Raw genomic sequence first — 19,858 nt, 5'->3', positions numbered from 1 at the left:
ATGAGTAGGGATGAGTGGGGAGGAAGGGTGAGGGAGAAGGTTGTGGAGTTCCCAGCAGATTGTCTGCTACAGAGCTGGTGATGAGGCTGGGGCTGGGTTTAAAGGATTGTAGGGAGAGATAAAGATCTGTCTGTTTCCTATCTGCTTCTCTGCCTTGCCTACCTGCTTCCCTGGCTGGAGTGCAGCCTTCTAGTTTTCAAGACATGTGTTAAATGTCACTCTTTTTCCATAATCCTCTTTGACCACATCCTTCACCTCTCCCTACTCATTAACAAGATATTCTTTTTTAAAAAAAAATAACATTTATATAGTGCTTTATAGCAGAAAAGGAATGGAAACATCTTTTCTCGCCCATATTGTGTTAATCATCCACTCCTTGTTCATTCCAGGAATTTAATGCTTTATCAGTTCATATTCCCAAACCCCTAGATGTTCATTTTGTGAATCAGAGAGTTTATTAAAAGCCAGGGTGGCATTCCATTCACCTTTGTAACCCCAATGCGAAGCACAGCACTTTCCCAGACTGGAAACTCAAAGACAAGAATTGAAGCAAATTAACGGATGAATAAAATATATATATATATATATATATATATATATATATATATATATTCTTACAACAAACTCTGTTCTTTGTGACCTGGTTCTTTGACAGTTTGTCCTGATTCTCCATCAATAGTATCTTCTTAATTACATAAAAGAAGTTCCCCGTTTTTGTTTTTTCTCAGAAAATGTCTTTTCACTGTTTAGGCTTTCAGGTGATTTTCTTCTGACATCTCAAAATTATTTTTACACATTAGTTATGGATTCCAAAGTGACCACTGTGAATCCTGAATCACCCATGCTTTATTATTTCTTGTTTGGCACAGCTTTGAGGTTCACTTTGGATTTCTTTGCCTTTCAGTTCCTGAGATTTTAGTAGGTGTAGTGAAGCTCTTCTTGTTTTGATTTTGAGATGGAATCTCTGGAGCCCACTCATTTCCTAATAAAGTTCTAGACCCTTCGTCACTCCTGCTGCTGCTCCTGTCTCCTCCTCATCTCGGTTTTTATGGTACTCTGTCTTGAAAAGCATAATGCAAGGCTGACTTTTCCACCTTAGGGTCAAGCTGACTGTATTCTAAATATACTGTTCAGTTTTTAAGCACATTCCAATGATTTAGGTCTGTAGCCAGCTCAGAATCTGATGCTTAACCCAATGGTTCTCAACCTCTGTGGGTTGCGACTCTTGGGTCACATATCAGCTACCCTGCATATCAGATATTTGCATTACAATTCATAACAGTAGTAAAACTACAGCTATGAAATAGGAATGAAAGTAATTCTATGGTCCCCACAACATGAGGAACTGTATTAAAGGGTCACAGCATTAGGAAGGTTGAGAACCACTGGCCTAACTCATGGTATCTAGATGGGAAATTAACAAACACAGTAACCTCATGAAAATCTAAAAATAGAAGGACAGGTTGCTCTAATCCTTATATTTTACAATCTCCTAGAGTTTGTGGGAGTCTTAGCAAGGAGAATGTGCTCTAAGGCACCTGTGAGCACTGCTTGTTCTGAACGTCATTCCTAGACCCTTTCTCAGTACTGAGATCTTCTGGAAAATAGGAAATGCAGGGGAAAGTTGGCTTATCCCTAACTGAGCTATACATGCAGAAAATTGAATGCATTCAAGGTATTCATTTTCTGGGCCTCACTCCCTTTAGACACTCATTTATTCAGCCTGAGGTTAGAGCAACGAATATATTTTTTAAAACATATGAAGTTGATTTCTCTCAGAAGCATATACAGAATGGGAGGGTAAGGAGTATTAGAGCGGTAATGCCAAGAAGATTGATAGGGGCAAGAAGAGGAGGGAAGCCAGCGTGGTGGCATCATTGAGCAAGTTGATACTGTGGGACACCCACTCAATCTCATTAGGAACTGGGAGACCCACTCAATCTCATTAGGAACTGGGAGACCCACTCAATCTCATTAGGAACTATTGGGAACAGGGAAGAATGTATCTTAGAAATACATCTCACAAGTATACTAACATATTTGACAACTTCCATCATTGAATCTTTGACATTATTGACAGAATGATGTACAGGTTAACCAGAGAAAGTCCAAAGACTTTCACAGCTACTGCAAGTGGGCTTAATTGAAGGTGAACTGGCTAGCTGGCCATAGACTCAGGTGGGGCAAAACAGCACCTGCTAAAACAACATCCCTATTGCTTTGGATACATCCAAGGCTCAGTGTACACCAGATTTGGCTATTCTAACAAGGATTTCATAAAAAATGCCAACAGTTTTACTTACTCTTTTCCTCATTGTCTTAGTAATCACACTACTTTTGACACCAACCATCAATGAGGATGGTAACCCCAGTCTTTTACACGGAAAAGGACTTGTATCTGTTATTCAACTTTAGAGGCAACATTTATTGTCAAATGATTCATGAGAACAATATGCAACTGGCTCAAAGTATCATGGACTAGATGGGGATGGAAAAAGCACAGACTCTCCCCTACTGCTAAAGAAGAAAGAGAGAGGAGTCATCATCCACATGAAAGTATTCCATTGTCTCAGCTGCTATGAAATCAAGGACATTGGCTTTGTCTATGTATCCAGACTGCTTGGAATGCCTTCCGGCTGCAGCATTGGGACCTTAATAAACGAGCCATATTATGTTTATACTTTACTGTTTAAGTAATGCTATTTCATTCTGCGTAAAGCCACTTAAAAAACCAGTGGAAACACATGCATGGACCATGAAACAACTTTAAATGGATAATCAATTTTTATCACATATTGAGGGTTAGACTGGTATATCTGAGTGAATTATGAAAGTCTGTACGTGATTCTGGCTGGGAGTGGTTGCATACCAAATCTTTGTCTTTGTTGCAAAGCTGGTCTATAATGAGAGATTTGGGAGATTCCAAAATCTAACAGTTTGTCCTTTAAAAACACAATGTATTTTATTTGGACATAAATGTGAAGGACTTTATTAGGACAACCTTAATTCATCTGTACAACAATTCTCTCCTAAAATGGAGGATATGTGATTGACATGTTTCTAAGGCACTGAAAAGTTATGAGCAGCATGATCATGAGTTCAACTGTATGGTGCATCCTAAAACATGAGGCATGGTTTTAGAAAAAACAAAAACAAAAACATGAGCAGTGGTGACACACGCCTTTAATCTCAGCACTAAGGAGGCAGAGGAAGGTGAATCTCTGTAAGCTCAAGGCCAGCCTGATCTACACAGTGAGTTTCAGGACATCCATGGCTACATAGTGAGACCCTGTCTCAAATAAAAAAAATTTAAAGGCAAAGGAAGAAACATGAAAAACCTGTTTATGCAGCAACTAGTAAACACATGAAACTCATTATACCTGTGTATCTGGGCAGGATGCGACAATGAATGTAGTCAAGGTAAATTTGGATCAGTTAATGGATAACAGAACCATAACAGTTCAAAGGAGAAATTAGGCAAGTTCAACTTAATATTCATTAACCATGGAGGAGTGTTTCATGGATGCAAATTGCCTCATTTTTACAATACACTGGCATCACCTTTGAAGATAGAAGAAGCTTCTTGGGCTTCATGACACGAAAACATTTCTTACATTAACCAGAGGATATTGAAAATGCCAGATTACCTTAATGCCCTGAACCACCATGAAACTATCAGCTCTTTCATCTTCTAACTTTAAAGCATTTGCCATCCCTTTTCCAGTCCCCAAAGCGAATGAGGTGGAGAAGGCACCTTGACACAGTTACCCTTCCTATGCTACACAGTCTCTCTCTCTCTCTCTCTCTCTCTCTCTCTCTCTCTCTCTCTCTCTCTCTCTCTCTCTCTCACACACACACACACACACACACACACACACACACACACACACTTGTGAACTAGCAATTCCTAAAATACCTTCCAAAACAAATATTATGTTCTGTTTATGAGGACCCAGAATTGTAGAGCTCTAGACCAAACTCAATTATTTAATAAAATGCCACATCCAAACACTAACTCACTGAGTCAGCCCTTCTTCCTTGGCTCTAAGACAAACACTAGGTGCAGGATTATCAATCCAACCAATAAATACTAATTATCTGTTCATTTTGTCTTTTAAAACACAAAATCGAATGAATTTTTGCTCAGTGACATTTCAAGTCAGACTATTCCAATCCCCCCTTTCTATTTACTATTTGAGCACTTGACACTTTCATGGAGGTGTAACCATGGTTGCAGCCCATATTCCTTAACTTAAGCCTGCACATCATGACACATTTCAATCAAGAGTTCTGATGTTATAAAATATGACTTTGTGAATGTGATCATTTCATTCTGTAGTCGCTGATTTCATTAAATCATAGATTTTAAAGCCATAGTCTGACCTGTAACAAATGGTTAAATATATCACATATATTAATGTTAAATCACTCGAGAAAGAACACCCTAATTTTGTTGTAGGACTTTGTTCACACAGATATTTTCTAGTCCCCAGGATTTTTCCAGATGCTCATAATCTTTTGAGACCTTATTTCTACCACTTCTGCCCTCTCCTTTGTGATTTGCAGGAAGAAAATAAAAACGAGGAAGAAGAGGAATGGGGTATTAGAAGAAACAGAGACTTTATTTATCACAATTTATTTTAAAATACATCAGAAACAATTCAAGTCAACCTCTCATTCTCAGTGATGAACATGATAAGCTCTCGGAGGAGTGGTATTTGTATTAAATGGATTCCAAATAATTTGTAATTTGGGGTTGAAGAGGAGAGTAACTAGCACTTTCCACTTTAAAAAGTTCCTATCAGATGTTAAACTTTGTTTGGGATATATTATAAGGAATCTAGACAAATCAGGAAATATTTTGAGCACAGAAATAATAATAAATAATAATGGATGAGAATATTTCAGAAGTTCAAATTGAAACACCTCCTTTTTGCTTAGTAAATGTCATACACAATGAGAACATTTTATTTTATTTTCACCTACTTTCAAGAAGGCCACACTTATCTTTGATACAAAATTGATGTAAAATTAGAAACACTAAAAGAATTGAGGAAATATGAAAAAAAGATCACTCTAATTGAAACCAGCAAACAATTAGCATTGTAAAGTTTTTTTTCCATTCCTGTATCAATTCCTTACATTCTCACTCTAATCTACTGAGATAGCCCAGTGACACACGAATAAATGCATTCTTTTGTTCAAAATCACTAATTATCTAAATGTCTTATGTTACAGGGATAGTTAAAGAAAGGTTACAAATATTTTAAAGCTATGATTAGACTGGGAAGCAAAACACATACCACAATCATAAAATTGTACAATATAATATGAATAAGAAAAATAGCGTAATTTGTACACAAAAATGTAGTAAGGTCACAGATGAAATTTTCTGTTTCAAGTACGAAAAATAATTTATATATCATACTAATTAGTCAAATAAAAAGATATATTGGATATATATATACCTAAACATGTAGAAATATGTACATACATGTGTTTAGACATTCCTATTTCAGATTAATTAGTAATCAGGTATTTTCTAGTTATGGTATCCACTGTAGTTTTAATTTTTGAATTCCCTAGTTGGAGTCTGATAATAACATCCCACAGTATTAAACAAACTATAAATTATAAAGAAATAAAAGAAAATCTTCCCAATGAGGGAAATACCTGAAATGATCTTTGTCTCTGCCTAATATATATCAGTTTATGTATGAGGTTAATATTATATATTAATATGTGTTTTATTTGTTATGATTTCATATATTATATAAACCTCATACATTTGTTCCTAATTATGTCACAGTATACCAAAACTAAAATTGCAATATTACAGTCTTCTGCCCAAATGTTCTGCCCCATGTATCCAAATCTTGACACACCTATAGCCATCATTTGATGAGTAATAACATTTTAGTACACTAGGTGATGCACATGTTTTTTATTTACCATAAAGAGCTATATTTCTTCAACTGATTTATATATCACCTGGACAAAATTATTTTTTATTATGGTTTATTTTATTTTTCCAGCATCCACAACTTAAAAATACTTGCAAACTGCCAATGGCACAGTGACAATGATGAACAAAGAACAGCCTTGGAGTTCAAAATCCAAACCCCACAACTCTTAAGAGAATCCCCAGTGATCAATGCTTTCGAACTATCACGGGAAAAATCAAGCAGCAACCTATCTTGTGCTTCATGGTACGAAAAATTCATAGACGGTTTCAAAGTTTTCCAAAAGAGGTAATCATTTGGGTCTAGAGTTTGCATAAGGGACTTATAAAGGAACTAGCCAAACAATAAAAAAGTGATCATTACATAGTAATGAGGGGTGTTAGTGATATTTTCTAATCATATGACTTCATTTCCTGAATTATACTTCATCTACATCCTGAACAAAAAGACACAGAGAACGTTCTACTCTTTCTAATTTAAAAATACTTCTTTATAGATTGAAATAGTCTTCTTCACACACCACTCTGTGGTATATTGTTTTGATGAGTTCTACTGAATTTTCTCAGTAATTTTTTTAGACATGAAATTGGAACATGTCAAAGCCAACAATTCACTGAATGTTTGGGAAACATCACAAATGTTTGAGGCCATTTGCCTAATGAATATAACATGGCCTCATTTCATTCTCCCTTTATTGGAATTGCTTTGAATTTTAAACAGTTGTTAGCCATTAACTACACTTTATATCTAATACTGCATATGTGTACATGCATTTTAGATTCCATGTGTAAAACTAACTTATTTGGGATCGTATTCCTTTACTAATTTCTTTTGCATGGTAATAACTAATGCTGACTTCCTCAAGATGGAACAGTTAATTCTGACTTGAGTAAAACAGATTAAGAGAACTTTGTGTTCAAGTATACCTTTGGTGGCTTTCCAAATCACTCAAGCAAACTTCTCAAGAATCTTCTCTAACCAATCATTTCTTTCCCCCTGATTAGCTTTAAGTCCCACCTAGTTTAACATTTGCATTGCCGTGATCCCTTCTTCAAAATCTGGTAGGATTACAGTTATTTTTTTAACAAATTCCGTAGTCAGCCAAAATAGGGATGCTAATGAAAAATTTCCTAAATATAGATCATAACATGCCTGCACAAACATGCACATGAGTGCACGCACACACACAAGGTAGGTATTTCTTGACTTAGGAATAACCAACCTGTGAGTGTTCTTATGTATGCAAATAGCTAAGCAGTGATGGCCCCAGCTGAGATCAGGGAATACCTTGAGATGCTGCCAGAGGCAGCAGATACATTATGTTTGGCCAAAGAGCTTACGGATGACTCTGTGGAAATTTTTTTCTGTTTGGTTACACCTTAAATGATGAGTGTGAATACCTTTGGAGCAGGGAATGTGCATTTGGGAACAAAAGTAAAAATGCAAGTACAAAATTATTGAAGAATATAGTATGATTGGAGCATAGTATACATGATGGAGCCAGACAGGAGCAATAGCTGAGAGCCGATATAGGGATCTCAAGTTCACATGCTGGAGAAGTAGGTGGGCAACGGAGACACAGAAGGTTTTTATTAATTGTTTTTATTCTATTTTTATAATGGTGAAATATAACAGAAACTCAGGAAATCACATCAGTCATAATGTTCAGCTAAGGGAATTATCATAAATACATTTAGAAATGAGAATATGGCCAGCTCCTGGGAAGCCCCCTGCTCATGTGCCCTCCCAACCCCTGTGCTATCCTCTCAAAGGTCACCACTAGACTGACCTGTATGATAATGAAGCATGAATTCTCAGACATTACTTAGTTTTGTTGGCTTATGTGGAAATGCAACTGTGTATTATAAATTATTTTGTGTCTGGCTTCCTACAATGTTGTTTTGTGAGCTTTGTCCATGTTGCTGTGGAAGCTGTACTTCACCCATTTTCATTGCTACAGAGTATTCCATTATACAAATAAACCATATTGATCTATGCTGGCATAGATAGGTATTTGGAGTGTTTCTAATGTGGGGCTATCATGAACAGTGCTAGGAGGAAGTGAAGTTTCTTTTCTTTGGGAGGGGGTTTTAAGACAGGGTTTCTCTGTGTAGCTTTGGAGCCTTTCCTGGATCTCGCTCTATAGACCAGGCTGGCCTCGAACTCACAGAAATCCACCTGTCTCTGCCTCCTGAGTGCTGGGATTAAAGGTGTGCGCCACCACCGCCCGGCATGCAGTTTCTTTTATTGGTCTCTTGATGGGAGGAGGGCTACAGTTTTGTGTCATCGGCACTGCAGCTGCACATCAAGACAGAACAGCTTACAGACTCAGGACAGAGAAAGTTCTTCAGTATGATAGTTCATTTTCATTGTCAGCTTAACTAGATTTGAAATCACCTGGGGTGGGCAGCTGGAGAAATGGCTCCAGCAGTTAAGAGTTCTTGCTGCTTTTGCAGATGACTGGAGTTTAGGTCTGCATGTGCAGTTGTGGACACACACAGGCATAGGCACAGACACAGACAGACAGACAGACAGACACATGAGAGCGCACATGCTCACACACATACACACACACACACACACACACACACACACACACACACACACACACACACAAATAAATCTAAGAAAATGAAAGAAAGGGAAGAAATTACCTAGAGGTGAATTTCCGGACAGGTAAAGGTGCAGAGGGAAGACACACCTGGCAGTAGAATCCCCTGGGCTGAGATGCTATGCTGGATAAAAAAGAGAAGAAAGGAAAAAGTGGCATGAGCACCAGAACCCATATTTCTCTCTGCTTCCTGTCAAGCCTGTGATTAGCTGCCCCATATTCCTACTAACATCCCTTCCTACCATGATGGGCTGTGCCTTCAAACTGAGATTCAAAAATCAATCTTCGCCAGGTGGTGGTGGCGCACGCCTTTAATCCCAGCACTCGGAGGCAGAGACAGGTGAATCTCTGTGAGTTCGAGGCCAGCCTGGTCTACAGAGCGAGATCCAGGACAGGCACCAAAACTACACAGAGAAACTCTGTCTCGAAAAACCAAAACCAAAAACAAAAAAATCAATCTTCCTCCTTGAAGTTGCTGCTTGTCAGATAATTTGCCACAACAATAAGAAAAATAGCCAATACATTTGGTGACAGAAAACTAGGCAAATAGTGTCTAACTAGTCTTGAGGGTATAGCTTTTGTTGCCTCGTTTGGCAAAAGCTCCCTAGATGAAAATCCTTCAGTTTACAACAGTCAAGTCAACATAGTATTGTTCTTTCCTTCTTTGGCTTTTAGCACTAGACTACAGCAGCGAGGAGCTGGTCTGTGATGAACTCTGTCACTGGTGCACTGATGACCCACTTAAGTCCTCATTCTGTCTGTTTGCTTAGTCAGAGCAACATAACAAACACCTGCAAAGAAGCCACAGCCCCAAACCAAAGTCAGGACCTTAGTAATAGCTACAGTGATCACATGTTTCTCCCATCATTCCATCTCTTGGCATCTCCCTATCTATAGTCAAGGTATTTTTGAACATTACATGGAACTCTTAGAAAGGTCTACTGAGCCCAGGTAAGTATCTATCTGTGCTGGACAAGTAGAAAAAAATATTGATTTTATGCCCTCTATGTCCTATTACTTCAGGAAGGCAGATACATGATAAAATGATCAGTTGTGAGGATCATGTGAACACACATTCTTCCTGGAAAAAAACAATTGTAAAGATTTCACATGTTTTCCATAGGTGATTCCTCACTCCTTTTAGGGAGGTTTCTGGAAAGAGCACAGCTTATGCAACAGTAGACTTCGAGATGAGCCCGGTGATCTGAGGAACTTCCTAATCGCAAAATGGATCAGTGCCCTGAGGTTTGAACTCTTGCCCCAGAGTCTACCACCAAACTTGCTTGAGTTCCTCAGTTTATCCAGGGATACAATACACGTCTTTGGTGGATCAAATCAAGCCAGGGCACAGAGAAAAGGAGTCAGAACATCACATCACGATTTAGAGGAAGAGACAATAAATTCAATAATGCAAAGTTACAGTAGATGGTGCTATATGGGTGCAAAAGATTCACCCACCATCTGGCCACCTTCAAGATTTCTCCTGAGCTTAGCAGTTTAGAAAACTGTGCAGTTTAGATTTACCAATTCAGGAGAGGCCCTCAGATAAAGCAGTTGAGTTAGTGAAATCAATGAATGCAGAACCCTATAATTAGACAATGTTAAGGTTTTTTATGGAAATTAACAGTGAAGACAACTTTAATGCCTGGGTCAAATCGTCTATCTTTCTGGCATATTGGTGCCGACATTAAATTACTAAAAGAATGATTTTCATTTGTTTAAAATAATGTCATCTGTAAAGTTGGCTTTTAAACTAATCTGTTCTCAGTGTTAGTTACTTATCATTTATAAAAGTATTAGTACACTTTGTTGCTTGGTGCTGAGATTTAAATATCCTATGTAGTTATGAAAAGTAACTTATGGAGCATTTCCTAGATTAAAATATTCTATACATGAAGTATTGTTGTCGGTGTTATTGTCCAAACATTCGTTTGTTAATTATTTGTGCTCATTAATCTTTTTTTACAGTCACTTTGTCCCAGGTATTTTTAAATGTTTTTTTTAAGGCCAATGGCTAAGACATAAGATCATGGAGTGAATAATTTTGAACATATTTGTTTTCCCCTTGTAGAACAGTACAAAATGAATCTCAAATCAGTGAGTAAGAGATCAGGCCCTGTGCTTGATGAATGAGCGGACTCTATTGAGCTGAGAAGAGACTCCAAACCGATTCTCTGGCACATGTCTGAAACAGACGCTTTTCCTCCCATGATCTGCTGAGCGCTCAGTGGAGGCATTGGTCCTTGGCTTCCCTTGAGAAAGGAGCAACACGACAGTGCTAACCACAGGCAGGATGGGGCTTAGCTCAGAAGCAGTCGGTGACTGCAGGAAAATGTCGAATCTGGTGCTAGGGTCACCCCCCCACCCTCCCCAGAGCCATAATGTTCAGATGAGGTTCATTTATTGGACAGGGAGTAGAAGAAATTCTTGTTTGGAAAGGTAACCCACATTCTTCAGCATTCAGTGTTAGGTCCATCCTAAATTATTCTCTCAAATGCACATTAGCAGATCTGTGGAACTGCAAAAATATTTTTCAGGGGCTGGAAGGTTAGGCTTTTAAGTGAACTCTCTATATTTATGAATCATTATGGTCTATTGATTGCATGTGTGAGAGGTATTTCTAATATGTCTGTGTGCCTTATCTAAACAGAATGTGGAATGTCTTGTGGCTAACTTTCCATAGTGACAAGGTTTTAGTGATGCTTGCTTGGCTTTTCAGACTCTAACATCTAAGTGCTTAAATAAATGCAATTAATAACAGTATTAATATATAACAATAATAATATATTTCTTTGATTTATTCTCTAAGATGTATTTCACAGACTATCCTCAGTAGAATATGCTCATCCATGATGTGATCAATAGTCATGATAGTCACCGTGGAGATGGCTTCTCCAGTCACGCTGCCTATACGTATATCCAGAGAGGAATATGCAATAGGTCTGTCTAGTAAGCAGCAGGAGAAAAATCCATATTTTTAAATGTCATAGAAGCTATTCCTGAATTTGCCTAGCAGCCGATTCTCCAATGTTAATAATTAGGCTGCAGGCTAGGCCTATTGCTCAGCAGCTAATGCACTTGTGTATGCTACCACATGGGAGATCTCAGTCTGGTGCTTGTTGGAAGCTCCTCTATCTTGCAGCTGGAGCAGAGAGCACCATGGAGGTGACGCGGGGAGCCTGAGAGGAGAGAGCTGTGTGATGTATCACCACTCAGCAGCCTTCACTGGAGACCTGTTTTCGAGGGAGATTCCAGTCTCAGCAGAGCCTCTCAATTCTCCCGGTCATAGGGTTACGGAGCACTTTACAACTTGTGCTGCAGGCTGGTAGAAAGGGATTTAAACGCAAGACTGGAAGAGAGTCTCCATAAAATTCAGCCGTAGCAGCTCTGATTCACAAGAAGTTTCTGCTCCGACTGCCTCAGGGACAGCCAGATCAATGTTTCCAGAAAACGTAAGCTTTAAACGTGGAATAGATTATGCATTGACCATGTTTCATTTGATCACAAATGTAACAGATGACTTGGGGATTCTTATGGTTCTCCAAATTGAGGTATCTTTGCAACTGATCGCTATAGAGCATCTTCTACCACTAATGGGAGAACAACTCTAATAAGGTCAACAAAAATGTCCCTGTAATAGTGTTCATTAACAGTGCTGCTCGGGGACTGTGGAAAATTGCCCATGCTACAGTTTCCTCCATGGGTGGAACCATTTGCTTCATTCTTTAAGCATTGCTTGGAATTCTGATCCACAAATCTTCACCTCTGTTTCTTGCCCTTAATACGTGACTTCCCAATATTAATATGCAGTTTCTGGAGGATAGCTTGGTGCTTTTGAAGGTTAATTCATTACCCACAAAAAGACAACATTCCTACCTTAAAATTCCTATCAATATTATTGTTAGAAGGCCCCTTAACAGCCCAGGTTCACAATGCCATCATATCATTTTCTCTCCTCTCCTTTGCCTCCCGCATACAAGTTGCCACCAAATCCAGCAGCCTTTGTTCCTTTATAATATCCCTAATCCATACTTGTAAATTCAACAAATATTTGTCAAGTGGTAGGATTACTGCTACAAATAGGAGTTCTGTGTCTGGGCTAGCCTGGCCTCTGTTCAATTGAATCAAGTCTGGGATGGCCACAAATTCTTGGACAGTTCTTCCACTGAGAAGTTTTATGTTTTTAATTTTTTGTTTAATTTTCATGACTAGACTTCACGCCCTGTACATAAGCCTGATATGAACCCACTGTGATTAATGGTTGCTAGCCCAACCAAAGTAATTCATGTCAATTAGAACTTGACAATTTTTTCAGTGTTGATATGACCTCAGAGAGTTTTCTTTATATGACCTCGGAGAGTTTTCTTTAAAGTCTGGTAATGTAAAATAAAAATATTTTCTTACATTATTTAGTGTGTACGTATGTGAGGGGTGCACAATAGCATGTGTAGGAAGGTCAGAGGACAGCTTGTGAGAGTCAATTCTCTCTTTATACCATGTGAGGTCCAGGGACTGAATTAAGGTCACAGGCTTGGTAGCAAGCACCTTTTACCCATCAAGCCATCTCAGTGACCCAAGAAATTCCTTAAAAGAGCTCATTAATTTTTTCCTTAGGTAACTAGCAGAAGTCGATATATTCTTACAGCAGAAACAAGCATTTCTAAGGATTGTTTACATGTGATCCTGGCTGGCTTGGAACACATAGAAATCCACCTGCCTCTGCCTCCTGAGTGTTTGTATTAAAGGTGTGTGCCATCACAACTAGCCCTAATTTTAACAAAATATTTTTCATATCTGTTAAGGAGACCTCAAAATGGCTTGAATCTTCCAGATCACTTTCATTGGGCAATAATAATCGCACTCTTAGATCCCCCCTTTTTCTTTTTGTTTTGTTTTGTTTTGTTTGAGACAGGGTTTCTCTGTGTAACAGCCCTACCTGTCCTGGAACTCACTCTATAGACCAGGCTGTCCTTGAACTCAGAGAGATCCTCTCGAGTGCTGGGATTAATGGTGTACATGCTGCCTCCGCCACCACCACTACTAGCAGATTTATTTTTTTAAGGTGTAAGTGTTAGACAAAATATGTACTTATTTAATACATCCATCTTGGTGAATTGGGTCATGTACTTGAATTTAAATGTTGTTCTTGGGTCAGCGAGATGATTCAGCAGGTGAAGGTGCTTGTTCTGCAGCCTGGTTGAACTTGATCCCCAGAATCCAAGCAGAGAACCAACTTCCAAGCTGTCCTTTGATCTCCACATGTGTGCTCTGGCACACACACACACACACACACACACACACACACACACACACACACACATACATATGCACACATACACACAAAAAATTAATTAATTAATTAATTTTTTTAAAATGGTGGCATGATGTTATCAAGAAACCATTTGAACTCTGCAGGTATTTGGCAGCAATTCTGGATAAACCCTAACTAACTTAATTTACAATTTAGTTCAATTGGCAGAAAGCTCTTAAGAGAAAGGTTGATGTGTCAAAGCATGGTAATTTTAAAACTACATAAATATGCTGTTAGAAACAAAAATAACAACCTTCAATTGTTCCGAAAATTCTTATTTCTTCAGGAATTGCTTTGGGCCCCTCTCCCATCAAGTAGAGCAAAACAAAGTAAGTAAAGGATGAGTGACATGCATTCATTTTTCCAAAGTCATAAGGCATGTTGGCCCTGGTTCTTGTGTGTGTTCTATTTTTACAGACATTTAACTAACGGGGACTGCGGGGGTCCAGCCCCTCAACAGTCCCCTCCCAGGGTCCTGGAGGAGTCTACAACCAGCTGATAATTAATCTTTGAAGAAAAGAAATGAATCTATGTACACGAAACTCCTTAGTCCATACACTTTATTATTCTGTGTCGGTTCTCTTGCTACAAGCTTATACTCTGCTCTCAGTTTTAGCTCCTTTCTTGCCCAGTTTCTCCTTACATTTATCTGTTGTCCCCTCTAAGTTCTATCTTAATTCCTTCTTTTAGTTCTGCCCCTTCTAGGTTCTCATCCATCTAGTTCTTTCCCATATCAGCTCCTCTCCTGTCTCCTTCTCTCTCATCTTGTTCTTCGTCATCTTGTTCTTCCCCATCTGGCTCTTCCTCATCTTCCATCTAGTTCCTCTGGTACTCTCTTCTAGCCCTTCAATCTAGTTCTTCCCCATCTCAGTTTGTTCCTCTCAAGTTCTTACCCATCTAGTTCTTCCATTCTCTTTTCTCTTCTCCGTCCTCCAGTGCCCTGAACAGAAATTGCTTCTCCATAATCTGCTGGGGGGTTGTATACACAAATAACCAGAAAATACTGCATGCTGTAAATTGGAAAAAATGAACTCTGAAAATCCTAGTGTGGTTTAGGAGTCCTGGGGTGAGAGGGATTAATTTGACTTAGAGGAAGGTATGGGTAGAGATGGCAACCAGAAAGAAGGCCTGGAAGAGATTGGTTTGTTACAGTGATTGGGGAACAATCTGAGAACCAACATGGAGGTCAGAGGTAGGATGGCAAGAAGAGGTGGGAAGATTATTGTTGGAGGAATTGCATGAGGAATGTGCGGGGCAAGTTCAGTAAAGGAAAAGGCAGAGCCCGTGAGATGGCTCAGCAGCTAAAAGCTGAAGACCTAATTCAATCCCTGGGACACACAAAAAGGGAAAAGAGAACCTCTGACCTCCATGCACATGTTGTGCCACATGTATGTCCACACATGCATAGGACAACAGCCCCCACACAAGTAATAAATGTCTGTTTTTTAATTTAAAAGCAGATCCTTTATGATTCTCACACAGGGTATCAAGTAGTGGGAACAGGGGACAAGTGTAAAAAGGTAGATTTGATGGGCTTTAAAAGACTTCCTACGCTGGGTAGCTCAGGTCTTTAATCCCAGCACTTGGGAGGCAGAGCCAGGCGGATCTCTGTGAGTTCGAGGCCAGCCTGGTCTACAGAGTGAGATCCAGCACAGGCATCAAAACTACACAGAGAAACCCTGTCTTGAAAAAAGAAAAAAAGAAAAAGAAAAAAGAAAAAAGACTTCCTAAGGCACTTGGGTTTTTCCAAGCAATGCAAAAACATACAAATTTTTGGAACAGTAGGGTATCATTGATATAAAACTTACATTTTTAAATCACACTAGGACTCAATAAAACAGTTTAAATAACCCATATATCCAATACAGAGGATTGTTTGGACAAGGAATATATTCCCATAATGATTCATTATGCCATCATGAAAAGGAACAAGGATAATTTCTACTCACAAACACATTTTTGAAGATGTATCACTGAGAACCAAAAATACAAAGCTGTGTCTTTCACAGGGTATCTTTCCTGAGTCCCTCCCCCAAGCACGACGCAATGCTTTGTGCTGCAGGTCTTGTGCAGACAGCCTTATCATGTGGGCACAGCAGCCATATCATGCCCAGAAAACAGCATTTCACCGCATGCCTCCCCTCTTCTGCCTCGTCCATGTCTCCAACCATCTTCTGCAGTGTTCCCTGAACCTTGGACCGGTTATCTAGATACCTCACTTGGAACTGGGTCACATGTTCTCTGTCCCATGGAGCAGTTCCGAGTGTTTGCACCTAATCCAGAAAGAAGGTTCTCTGACAAAGGCTGAGAGCAGCTCACTCCTCTAAGGAACAGTAAACAGAGAGAGAGAGAGAGAGAGAGAGAGAGAGAGAGAGAGAGAGAGAGAGAGAGAGAGAGAGAGAGAGAGAGATGCACTGAGACAGGATACTCACAATTGATAGAAACCCTCTGGAGGTCAAGGCCTGCTGCAGTGCATTTTAGAAAAGCCTTTCTTTCCTTTCCTTTTCTTTTTTGTTTGTTTGTTTGTTTGTTTGTTTTTTTGGTTTTTCGAGACAGGGTTTCTCTGTGTAGCTTTGCGCCTTTCCTGGGACTCACTTGGTAGTCCAGGCTGGCCTCGAACTCACAGAGATCCGCCTGGCTCTGCCTCCCAAGTGCTGGGATTAAAGGCGTGCGCCACCACCGCCCGGCTGTTTGTTTGTTTTTTGAGACAAGGTTTTTCTGTGTAGTTTTGGTGCCTGTCCTGGATCTCGCTCTGTAGACCAGGGTGGCCTCTAACTCACAGAGATCCACCTGGCTCTGCCTCCTGAGTGCTGAGACTAAAGGCGTGTACCACTGCCACCCGCCAGTTTTTGTTTTCTTTACATTGGGTGGGTAATTGCAACCCCAGGGTGCAAATCTTATTCAACTGTGTGGTGTCTACAGGGTCCATTTTGAGGATCTGCCACAGACAAGTGTGTGTTTTAAAGTGTATGCTGGGTAATATTTTCATTTACTGCATCATGATTTTTTGCGTCTTAAATAAATTATAATTGTTTATATCTGGTCACTATTTGATAAGTGCTTAAAAATACTAATAGTGACGTGAGGATAATTTGGAGGTTTTCTGCAATGAATTCAAGTCCCAGGTCCAGAGCAAATTATTTAGGCTTTCTTTTCCTTAACTTCCTTATATTTAAAAAATTATTTTTTTCTTATGTGCATTGGTGTTTTTCCTGTATGTATGTCTGTATGAGGGGAGGGTGTCGGATCCTCTGGAACTGCAGTTACATGCAGTTGTGAGCTGCCATGTGGGTGCTGGGAATTGAACCTGGGTCCTCCTCTGGAACTGCAGTTACATGCAGTTGTGAGCTGCCATGTGGGTGCTGGGAATTGAACCTGGGTCCTCTGGAAGAGCAGTCAGTGCTCTTCTTAATTGCTGAGCCATCTCTCCAGTCCCACCTTCCTTATTTTTGAGATAACATCGCAATACCTACTTGATGGATGGTTGTAAAGATTAAATGAGAGCATGCATAGAAAATGCTTAGCTCAATAGTATTGGGTTTATAGTAAGTGCTTGTTAATGTGCATTACAACAAAATATGATGAGGAAAAGCAATAGCATGAGACAACATGCACTCTTTGATACACATATGCATTGTGCTGTGCTTACTCCAATGAAGTGTACATGGCTACCAGGAATCATGCTGTATATTAGCTCCCCTGAACTTGGTCATGGAATAAACTTCAAAATCATACCCTTTGTCCAACATTTCTCCATTTTGTCCAACTTTCTGCTGCTCAAACCACTGTTCTACCCTTTATTTCTAAAACTTTAACAATGCTTAGAGCACAAATAAATAAAATCATGCAATATTTCTTTTCTAATTCTGGGTTATTCCACTTAGCACAATGTCTTCTGGTTTATTCCATTTCACCAATGCTGATTTCCTTCTTTATAATCATTAAGTAATAATAACATAGAACCCCTTTTCTTTACCTATTGTGAAGTATCTATGACCATTTTCCCAGTCTTGGCTACAGTGAATAATAATGCAAAGAGCATGTGAATGGAGATCTCTCTTGGAGATGCTGGTTTTATTTCTTTTGAATATACAACAGAGCTATAAACTGTTGGATTGCATATGTCCTAGTTAGGTTTTTTCTGTTATTGTGATAATACACTGACCATAATCAACTTAGGAGGGAAAAAGGTTTGTTTCGCTTACACATCCCCACAACAGTCCATCACTGAGTGGAACCAGGGCAAGAACTCAAGGCAGGAACTGAATGAAACAGAAACCATAGAGGATCACTGCTTACTGACTTACTCCTCATGGCTTGCTTGCTCAGCTTGCTTTCTTGTACCACCCAGGATCACCTGCTCAGGGATAGTGTGTTGATTTGAATGAGAATGGCCTCCATAAGCTCATATATTTGAATGCTTGGTCTCCAGTCTATTTGTGACTCCAGAAGTATTTGTGACTGATTAGAAGGTGGGGATTTGTTGGAGGAAGTGTGTCTCTAGGGGCAGGCTTTGAGGTTTCAAAAGCCCAAGCGATTCCCACTTAGGTCTCTCTGTCTCATACTTAATGAATTAAGATGTAAGCTCTTAGTGCTATGTCTGCCTGCTGCCATGCCGCCTCCCCCATGATGGTCATTGACCCTCTAGAACTGTGAACACCAAATTCACACTTTCTTTTATAAGTTCTTTTGTCATGGTGTCTCTTCACAGCAACAGAAAAGTAACAGATGGCAACATCCACAGTGAGCTGGGCCCTCCTTGCATCAATCAATAATCAATAAAATACCCCCATATGTGTTTACAGGCAATCTCTCAGTTGAGGTTCCCCTTTCCTAGAAGACTCCATCATGTGTCAAATTGGCAAACAAAAAACATCACAAATTACAAAAATTACAATTCCAATTTAATTTGGATTTTTTTTTGGGGGGGGGGGAGTGACACAGGGTTTCTTTGCATAGCCCTGGCAGTCCTGGGACTCACTCTGTAGACCAGGCGAGCCTCAAACTCACAGAGATCTGCCTGCCTCTGCCTCCCAAGTGCTGGGATTAAAGACATGAGCCACCACTGCCCAGATGGTTTTTGAAGAATTTCTATACAATTTTCCATAAAAACCTATTTACAGCCCCATGAGAAGTATATGAGTTAGCCTTTCTTCACATCCTTACCACTGCTCACTATCGCTTTATCTTTTTGATAATAGCTATCCTAACAGGTAGTATATCTCATTAGGATTTTGATTTGCATATCCCTGATAACCAGTCATGTTAACTCCTTTTCACATACCTGCCGGTCATTTGCATGTCTTTTTTTGAAAAGACAACTGTTTAGATTCTATGCACATTTAAAAACTCGTATTGTTTGCCTTTTTAGTAGAGAATTGCCTTTCAATGATTACAAAGTTTCAGAAAAATAAGCAAATAAGTTGGGAACTTCAGGCCAGGCAGTGGTGGAGCACACCTTTAATCCCAGCACTCAGGAGGCAGAGGCAGGCGGATTTCTGTGAGTTCGAGGCCAGTCTGGTCTACAGAGTGAGTTCCAGGACAGCCAGGGCTGTTACACAGAGAAACCCTGTCTTGAATAACCAAAAAAAAAAAAAAAAACCAACAACAACAAGTTAGGAGCTTCAATGAAATAAAAGCCATGGATGACCAATCCACGGCTAACATCATACTTAATGGGGAGAAGTTAAAAGCCCTACTTCTAAGATAAGAAATAACACAAAAGCACTCACTCATCATTTCTATTTCCAATAGTACAGGAAGTTCTAGTGAAAGCAATGAACAACCGGCAAACAAAGGAGAAAAGAGGAAGTAAAACTTTCTGCATGAAGGTGGCATGATCTTCCGTACAGAAACCCCCAGAGACAGCACCCAATACTTGTAGAACTTGCAAGCAAAGTTGTACTCACAGAATCAGCACACAAGAACCAGTTGTGTTTCTGTGGTCCTGAGAAAACTGGGTGCTCATATGTC

Source organism: Peromyscus californicus, unplaced genomic scaffold (assembly GCF_007827085.1).
Source record: "Peromyscus californicus insignis strain IS unplaced genomic scaffold, ASM782708v3 Scaffold_10__1_contigs__length_136768540, whole genome shotgun sequence".
Taxonomy (NCBI): Eukaryota; Metazoa; Chordata; class Mammalia; order Rodentia; family Cricetidae; genus Peromyscus; species Peromyscus californicus.
Note: the sequence above shows the minus strand (reverse complement) of the source record.